The sequence below is a fragment of the Saccostrea cucullata genome, unplaced genomic scaffold (assembly GCF_032062105.1).
Source record: "Saccostrea cucullata isolate Sc308-1 unplaced genomic scaffold, CSIRO_AGI_Scuc_v1 ctg11277, whole genome shotgun sequence".
Lineage (NCBI taxonomy): Eukaryota > Metazoa > Mollusca > Bivalvia > Ostreida > Ostreidae > Saccostrea > Saccostrea cuccullata.
Genome location: NW_026923508.1, coordinates 12,795 through 21,792, shown reverse-complemented (window position 1 = coordinate 21,792; position 8,998 = coordinate 12,795). Strand labels below are relative to the sequence as shown.

At 30.4% G+C, this 8,998-nt stretch overlaps 1 long non-coding RNA gene across 1 annotated transcript; it reads right to left on the bottom strand.

The window, feature by feature from the left end:
• Positions 1 to 2,382: 2,382 nt before the first annotated feature.
• Positions 2,383 to 4,257, bottom strand: LOC134264179 (uncharacterized). The gene is made up of 3 exons (XR_009991464.1): positions 4,149 to 4,257; positions 3,846 to 3,935; positions 2,383 to 2,465 (listed from the first exon to the last, which is right to left on the bottom strand). It is a non-coding gene; the product is annotated as an uncharacterized LOC134264179 (long non-coding RNA).
• Between the last annotated feature and the right edge of the window lie 4,741 nt (positions 4,258 to 8,998).

Here is an 8,998-nt window from a genome sequence, read left to right as displayed (position 1 = left end):
ATAGTCGGCCCCCTTAAGCGATTTCATAAGATTACCGAAAAATAACTCAAATATTACTTCTTGCCTGCGGTGCTGTCCTATTCCTAAACTCACATCTTAAACAAACGCAGACCACCTATTACTAAAAGACAAATAATGCCAGTACATTATAATTAAGTTATTTAAACTCTATTCTGAATTTCATTAAGCTTGAGATAAAAGATACCACAGAGTCCGACATATCTGTTTCATATTTGGATATTTTACTTGAAAAAGACGCTAATGGTTAAAAAACAACCAAGCTTTATGACAAACGTGATGCCTTTATTTTTTCTATCGTCAACTTCCCTTACTGATGCAGCAATATACCTTCATCACTTGTATACTGAGTTTATATGAGTTTATATCTCTCAGTTGATTCGATACGCAAGAGAATGCTATACGTACGAACAATTGATATAACTTGGTGACCTATTGACAAACAGGTTGATGAAACGAGAATATCAGCAGTTTCGTTTAAAGTCATCTTTTCGCAAGTTCTATGGCCGATACATTGACACTGTCAGCAAATACAATATATCATTGAGTCAAAAGCTGACTGACGTTTTTCATACTGATTGTTAGTCCATTTTTAATACACTGAATTTTCCTGAGTGTGACCGGTCGGCTGGGGATGCTCACTCCTCCATGGCACCTGATCCCACCTCTGATGTTTTAAGATCCGTATTTGCCCTACTCCTGTTTTGTACTGTTTTTTGTTTCATCAGATAAACATGTACTAGATTTTTTATGATTTGTTTATTAATTAAAGCAATCACATAATACTTTTCTAAAATATATAATTATGTAATATTGTAATACAGGTAATATTGTGCTAAACAAAAGTGAAGCTCAAACTCCTTAAACAATTCTCAGTTATTTAAGCGTTTTCTTAAATCGTCTGAAAGGTAACTCAAACATTACTTTGTGTTTGTGGTATTTCCGTATGGCTGTGCTCATATTTTACAAAATATGTTCCAATATAAATAAACATAAGCGCACCAGCAATCGCTAATAGAATGATAATGCCAGTAGTTATTGAATTTTATTGTTCGCTGTTCAGCTGATTTTTGCTTTTCGCATCTTCATTGTTGCAGTGTTTGGGCGAATGTTTATTGAGTGAAAATGCTGAAATTAATAACGCTATAGTAAAATATGGTCAGTTCTGCAGATTTAATTTTAGAATCATTACATTCTAACTTATATTCAAATTTCCTCTCCATATGAGTAAAATATTCTTCAGAGGGACGTTAAACAATAATTTATCTATCAAGACAGTCTAAATTCGTGAAATGAAATGATCCTTTTTAAGTTATTTATCAAGTCAAAGTGTTGTGTACATACATACAGTACAAACATTCCGAGATTTAAGATTTTGAAACAAAGTCTCGGTTCCCAACCATATGGGTTAAAAGATGTCATATAACCCAATAATATTAAGCATCAATTGGATTACATGTTTGAAATCTTTGACAAACAATACATGTATCATTAGTAATGTATTTACAAAGAATTAGGTTTCATTAATTTTTTTTTTTTCATTTTATGAGAAAATTAATTAAACAATTCAAAATACGAACTGGAAAATATTTTTTTTAATTAAAATGTATATCATACCAAAGAAAAGCATGACAATTTACACTAACAGATTACACACAATACAAATGGAAAATTGTTGATTACAACTAGATACGTTCGAATATTGCCATATGCATGTACAAGAAAGAATCACTTTTATATCATGATCAAAAACTTTTTATCTGTGTCCAAGCATATTTCAATACTCATTATTATATAAGATCTCATCCAGTAGCATGTTATGTACTAAACTAAGCATAAGACCATATTGTGCAATCTTCTATATTTTTCGAAAAGTAACCATACTAAATATTCCAAAGTTGAAATTTATACTTCATGCGATCACACGCATAGGCACAGAAAATAAATAAATAAAGGAAACATAGACGTAGAGAAGACTTAAAATTTAACATTGATAATTTTTACATTTCCAAATATTTCTCTTAGATGAACTTTATTTGGGGAGCAGCGGTAATAGAGTGACTTAATCACAGTGCGAGATGATATTTTGTTTACATATATTTCTGTCACGGTGCAACTTGTTTTGGAATATTTCTAACTTAATAATGATAAAAAGGATACAGTGAATAAAATATATTGATATTTTTCAATCAAGAGATGCACAATAAATCTTCTTTCGATGTTAGTAATTGAATATTATAATTAGCCTAAAACCATACTTACCTCTTTAACCCAAAATTCCTTTAAAGTTATGTAATTTAAAACTAAAACAGGCGATACCACCGTTTTTGACTTCAAATATACTAGCATTATGGACGTTCAATCCTCTGCTTTTGATTCAATTTTGGTCTAAACCTTTATTTCTAAAATTCTGCATCGTTTTTAAGTTTTAGTGTTGAATTAAGCATCTGTAATGCAAATTAAACTATATACATTGCAAAAACCGCAATTAAATTCCACTCAAGTAGGGTTAAGCCAGGGACTATATTTTGTGGCAGAAGGTTTTTTAGAACAAAATTATCAATTTATGCCTTTTGAACTTGATACAGTACTATTAATTTTAGATTCCAATTTTCCCTGCTGGTTGTACACAAAGCTGTTTTTTGCAGTGAAATGTATTATGAGTGTTCTGAAATACCTAATAATTTTTTTCTTATGAATTCTTTCGACGAATTATGGCAAATATAGTTAATATATTCTGAAAGTCCAGGGAAAAATTGAGCCAATTTTATCATAAAATTGACAAAGTTTTCGTAATATCTAAAAGTTTACATTATATATCCCCACTTTTGATGTTCTTTTCTGAATATTTAAGATAACTTTGATCTATCTTCTGAAATTCAGAAAAAGTTTAAGACTTCAAATTAATTCTCTTGCTTATTAAAATTTATAATGCAAGAAAAATCCCATTTTGTGAGTGCAGAAAGGTCAAATAATTTATTATGCGTAGGAATTTGAAACATTTTCTTCGTCACAAATTAAAAGTGTCTTTTTAAAAATAGACTTGTTGTTAATATTATTTTGTTCCATGTTTTATTTGGATGAAAATATTAGAGGGAAAACGCTGAAGATGTAATTTTTCATTGAGACATAGATTTCAGTGCAAAAAGGTCATATCTAATGTACTGTAGCTCCAAAAGAAGCATATTGACCCCCATATTTTGATTTGATTTTTAATTAAGCTATGTGTGTAGAAACTAAAATTATACTTGACAAAAAAGTTTAAGAATTTAAATATCAGGATCGAACGTCTTTAATTAAGAACTCAAGAAAAAGTTATTCTCGGTAGCAATCCTTGTTCTTTCACTGATATGTCCTGAACTAAACTGCTAAACATCATTGTAAACATTCAAAATTGGAACGAAGTGAATTTTCAAGACCAAACATCTTCTAGGTCATTGCGCGTCACAGAATAGAATACAGCGGCTCGTTCCTGTTATAAATGCAGTTTAACTCGGACTTTATTCGTCTCAAATGTAAAAATAAGTAATAAAGAGCAATGTTAGAAAGTTCACTGGGAAATAAACGTAGTTGGTACGTGATCAACTCTACTGACAAGCCCTTCAGGATTCACAGGATTTGATCACTTGACCAACTAAGTCATTTTCAAGAGAACTTTTAACATTGTTGTTTATTTCTTAAATAACACTCATCTTTATCAATATTATCAAAGGTTAGGATAGCTCTGAAGAGTTGTGTATACCAAACCAAATCATGATACTAGTGATTCAAGTGCATTATGTGCTAAATATTTTATGAAGATGTTATTACTTTAAAAACATCTTTACCTTTCCTTGTTCTTGAAGGATGCTCTGTTGATGTCTCATTTTCTGTTTTAACAATTGTTGGTGTATTGTTGGTGGACATGGTGTATTCAGCTAAAAAGAAATGTTTTTTTTCAAATGTTCGATATTCAAGTTAACACTTGATATGAACAAAATTTGATATAAAAATGTCATCCTTAAAGAAACCGAGGATATTACAGCATTTTAATTCATTCTGATGATTGATTATTTGAGCGATACTCTACCTTTCTCACAATTTATCGTTGCTGTTAAAGCATTAAAATAATATCACCTTAGAGAAAATACCTTTATTACGTATTTCACAACCATAAGCATGATGACAATTGTTTTTGCTACAGTTGCAGAGTAACTGACAATCTCTTCCAAACGATGGTGGTTCACATGTTTTTGTGCAATCTGGACCGTGAAATCCGACTTCACATACTATTTGAGAAAAGTATGTCAGATATTGTTTTATGTGTGACATACAAATGTCAGAGATCATAAATGATAAATAATTTATGAGGGAATACTTTCATGATAATATTGCAAAAAAATAATTTTAAATAGTAATTTCCATCTCTTATAAAATGTATTAATTTAGCAAAAAGACGAAAAAAAGCTTTAAAAGTATTCAATCCATATTTAATCCGGATATGTCTTGTTCACTAGCTCAATTACGCTATTGTGCGATATTGAAAAAGAAATGCAACAATAAAGCAATGAATTGGCGGAACAATAATGCACTGACGAATGTGCTTTGTAAATTTGATAAGAGCAATAAGCTTTGGTTAATTGTAATCGTACGATCGCGACATCCCATCATCATCTTGCTATCGCACCGTCGCTTCATTGTCATCGCGCTTTTCAGCCAAACTTAGATCATGGCGCGTCGATGAACTATCGGTTAAATCTGGATAAAACATTAAATGAGAAAACACACGTAATCTGTTGACATGCCGATTCTTAAGAAAATATTTTTTTTGTAAAATACTCCATTTTTTAAAAACGAAAAGGAGAAAATCAAAGTTGATGACCAAACAATAAATAAAACACAGTATTAACTTACATATGCAGGATTGCGTTGTTTGATTCCATTTATATCCCATACAGCATGTTAACCCATGTGGACTAGAATGCATTTAAATATTTGATTGAGTTTATATTTCTATTTCTTAATTCTTTTTTTAATTATTTTTTTGCAGTTTTTGATTATTGCAGTACCAACGTACTTAAAGACTACTGTTAACGTTACATCAGATTCAATGTCATCTTTAAACGTTTTCTCTTTCTCTTTTACACATATCACTGATTAAATATCACATACTAATTTTCCTAAGATCAAATAAAGACATCCTTATAAATAATTTGTCAAACTTAAAAAAAAACCTTCTAATGGGATTGAAATTATTAGCAGAGTATTTCAAAAGTTAACACTTTCCCTTTTTTGTTTTGCTGGATCTTTGGAATGGCTATATATGTATAGATATTGTAGTGTACTGTGTGTCTATCGAATATAACTGAATATATATAAAACGTTATTGTTTGCATCCTTTTAAGCGGATCATTTGTTGCTTGGATTCTTCCTTGATTATCCTCAAAGCAAAAATACCTGATTAAGAAACATCTTCAATTTTTATACTATATTTATTATTTTAAAACAAATAAGCGCTTAATAACTTACCCATTGCATTGATTGGATTCCGATGAATCAGATTGATTCAGATAAATGTATATAATAAGCACTAGGAATGTATCTAAATTCATTTTCGATCGACTGCAGAATTTTTTTTGACATACATCGAAATATATGTTTATCCCTCATAGAAGGAAATAAAACGATATATTAATCCTTATGAGGAGAAAAAATCATAAACAACACTTCCGTGACTTTGAACTTTAATCAAATTTAAGCTTAAGTTTCCTAATGGTAAGTTCAATCACTGAATACGCATGTACGAGTACTTAATGTCATTAATATAATGAGAAATAAAAAAAATAACAAAGAATGGGAAAACGTATAGATGTGGTGAAATAAACCCAATGTAATGTAATTGGCAACACTTATAAAGTCTTTGGAAACCTATAAATTCATGAAGGACATGAATTGTTTCCTTTATTGGCCGATCTGTTTTTACATTCACATGAAGCAGAATTTACTTAAAATCTTAACATGCGAAGACGACGATGTGGCCTTCAGCTAAAAAAAATTACTTTTCAACGGCATTTTACATGTAGCAATTAACAAAATTTTGTTTCTTTGTGCACATGTGAGTATTCCAGTAAATTTAGAATTAAAGAAACCACTGAATCTACCACATTTTTTCCATACACATGCATTTGTAGGTATTACTGACTATATAAGGGCTCAATAGCAGCTAATTTTAGCTGATTTTAAAGGATATTAATTCTGCTTTACCATCACCAGCCTTTGTATGCAGTTGTAATTCTCTATAATCCACGAGGGCTGTTCGGAAATTATTGACAAAGACATTTTCTTTTACTCCATGAAAAAAAAATCATGAAAATTCGTCAACATTTAATGAAAAACAAATACAACAAAAATGCAAAATTTCTATTTGGTAGGGTAATTAGATAAGTTCTAGTGAAATATTAAACATGAATACGTCTATCGACCTGGATCAGCATCGCTACGTCACTTTACGTCGCACACGCTGGAGATATTTTTGCATGTTAATCGATCGGGAATCGTTTACTCTTTTCTGTGTAAACTGTCTAATTGTTTGGTTTCCTGATATGATCAATAGAGTGCCTAGCTTGATAATTTACATCAACGCCGAATTTATGCATAAAATTAGCCGATCGATTGGTCATCGTAATGAAACCAAAAACTCCGGCAAAATCATTGGAAATGTTTAAAAAAAAACATGATAAAAAGCTCTTTTTATTACTTCTGCCTACTTACCCAGAACATTCCCTCTGCAGTGACGATATGGTTATACAATGAGAGAACATGATCAATATTATGAATGTGGTGGAAAGGTAAGATGCCATCTTGGATCTTTCTTCACAAAACAACATATTCTTGTTCGACTTTATATTAACTTATGTTTTTATACCAGTTTCCAACCTCCTACAGGATAAAATATGATTCAATGTTTTATTTCCCTGTAGGAAAGAATTAATCTATTAAAACAAGTGGTACATATTTCCCCATAATGATTTTAACGGATGGATTTTTGTTACCGCTTAAAATCTGTTAGCATCAATGAAAGTCCTTTTTCATACATACTTAAATTTTAACTTCAGTGATACATTTTAGAATTCTATTCATTTAAGCTCCATTCCTTTCTTTGAAAACTGACTTGCTTAGTGTAACTGATGTATTTTTATTAAATTTACTATTACTATTTACCAAAGAATAGCGTCCAAAGAGTAAACAAGGATTCCCTAATGAGACGAAGAACGTTTTCCTTCTATACTAGCTTTAATTTAATTCTTTTTTTTTAAATATGCCAAAATTTGAGTTTTTTTTCCAAAGTTTATCTTTTTAAAGTTTTTTTTTAATTATGAGAGGCTTATATTTTCAACCCAAAGGTTACAGATCATGCAAGGGATATACATGTACAATATAGTAAAGCATTTGTGCAAACTGTTTAAAATGAAAGTTTCCTCTCTTTTTTTGTTTAATTTACTATAGCATTTTGAGTGGATAGTATATGTGCATTTATTAAAGGTCGAGAATAACATGTCATCAAATTGTTGAGTAAAGTATGAATTTAGGTGTTTTAGACAGCTGCATATCACACTATAACATGTATCCACATGATGATTTCCTTAATTATAAGTTACATATTTCAACAAATGACTACACTGCAGGGGGTTGATTACGTATTAATTTCACAGTTATCATGATATTTATAATTGTTTACTCTGTGTTTTCCCCTTAACTAACTTCAACCACTCTTAATTTTTTTTAAATTCTTCAATCAGAGAGAAAATGTTTTTTGACATTAAAGTCATCATTAAAGTCATCATTAAAGTCAACATAATTAAAGTCATCATTTCGTAAATTCTATGGTCGATACAATGACCTTGTCAGCAAATACAATTTATCATTGAATGAAATGCTGACTGACGTTTTTCATACCAATTGTTAGTCCATTATTTATACACTGAATTGACCACGGATTTTTTCCGTTTTTTCCTGATTATGACAACGAGCACACGGCGGGTGTGACCGGTCGGCAGGGGATGCTCACTCCTCCATGGCACCTGATCCCACCTCTGATGTTTCGGAGGTCCGTGTTTGCTCTGCTCTTATTTTGTATATTTGTTTAATGGACGTTGAGATTGAATACTGTTCGTTATTTCCATATCCTTCATTAATCTGTCTTGCATATTAACTAAACTTATACATGTATGTTCATGTTGACATTATTTTTTTTCGTTTTTTTAATGTAACGTATAACTAACCTATTAATGTAGACATAATATCAAGTAGTACAAAAACATTTAACTACTCAATGTGGTTTTTAGGCGAACTGAAATTTAAAGATAAACATGACCTGTCATATTTGCTTCAGTTGTTGATGCTAGGCTTATTAAGGATTAAAAACTAAGAACTAAGCTAAATGACAAATCCCTCAATTTATGTATTTGTATTCCATTATCATGTACATTTAATATTTAAATCTCACAACTGATCCGATACTCAAGAGCATGTTTTCAGTTCGATCAGAATTTTTAAATTAATGGTTGCTACTAAAAAATAAGTTGATGTTACAGAAGGACTTTCAATTATATAGATTAAAGTACAAATAAAAATGGTCCTTATAATTTCTTTTCTTGACAAAACAACATTTCCTTGAGTTTCTATTTCTTAAACTAACAGTTGTATCATTGTTCATACCAATTTTAATCAGAAATTACTTTGTGTACATGGTTAATACACAAGTTTCAGAGCACACATGCAAGGAGACGTATAATTCTTTCTACTTCAGGCATATGATCCAACCTTTTAGAGATTTTACTTTGTCCACTTTTTGTATTGTAAGCTTGATCAGAGTTCAGAGTTCATTATCCTCTTTTGGATCATTTATATCTCAGCATTTGTATTGGACATCTTCTAATATCAAAATAGCAAAAGCATAATTATCACATGAAACTTGTTTGTCAATAAATACTTCCTTATT